Source organism: Arachis hypogaea, chromosome 20, assembly GCF_003086295.3.
Source record: "Arachis hypogaea cultivar Tifrunner chromosome 20, arahy.Tifrunner.gnm2.J5K5, whole genome shotgun sequence".
Taxonomy (NCBI): Eukaryota; Viridiplantae; Streptophyta; class Magnoliopsida; order Fabales; family Fabaceae; genus Arachis; species Arachis hypogaea.
In genome coordinates this window covers 98,158,409-98,159,512 of record NC_092055.1, presented here as the reverse complement: position 1 = coordinate 98,159,512, position 1,104 = coordinate 98,158,409, and positions in this window count along the sequence as shown.

The window sequence follows — 1,104 nt, the reverse complement described above, 5'->3', positions numbered from 1 at the left end:
TCATATATTGTATCTTTCTCATTGATGACATTGACTTTTGAAAAAATTTATGTCCCTCCTGAAGTTATGTCTCATTGTGGTTGCCTTTTGGTTAGAGATGGATGTCTATGTTTGGCATTAAATAATTACACATTCTATTTGTACAACTCAGTTATATGGCAGGTAAGTGACACTGATGAAGGTGTTAATTGGTCATAACTATTTACATATAATGGAATAGGTACTTTGTACGTGCCAGTTATTATGGTTGATCATGATATTATTCAAGTTATGGAGAGGCACCTACAACTGGTTGGGGCTCAAGTCATCATTGCGTACTCTCAGTTTTTTTTTGTTCGATATAATCCCATTGAAGGCACAAGAAACAGGCTTCATCGGGTTTTTTATGATAATCATGTTAAAATTAGATCTATCCATGCATATGAAGAAACTTTATTTCCCGTCTGATGGATTACTTAGAAAGTTATAATAGTCGTGCTTTGCTACCAAATATGCCTGGTAGGACTGAGGACTTAAAGTTTTAGGGGTTGGGTGCTATTTAGAGTTAGTTTTAATGGAATACTATGTCTTTGTTTATTGTGGTTTGTTAAGTGTGTATGAGTGTTACCATCAATGTCAAATATTGGTTCAAGTTGCATTGTCCAAGAAAGACCATGCATGGCATTTCTGGTTCATTTGTAATATTTATCCTTTATTTTTAAGTTCATATGCATTATTTGTGTTGTAAGAATTTTTATTTAACTTAGTGTAAAATATTTTATTCATTATGCTATGTTTTTATGGTTATATACTTCATGGATTTGAAAAGAAACTGTACAATCTCTTTCTCTTAAGAAGACATAACACATAGTGATAGTTTGCCAAATGATTTCAGTTGCATATGTTTTATCATGAGCAAGTTATAATGAACTATGCTAAATGGGTCTTGACTGTCTCAACATATTAAAGGGTAGGTATAATCATTATTTAACAATCTACTTTTACCTATATCTATATTTATTGTTTTGCATCTTTTACCACTTCACTCACTTATTATTATCAAGTGGTTCAAGATAAAAAATTAAATGAAGATGGGACATGAAATATTGGTTCAGGAGTTTAGGT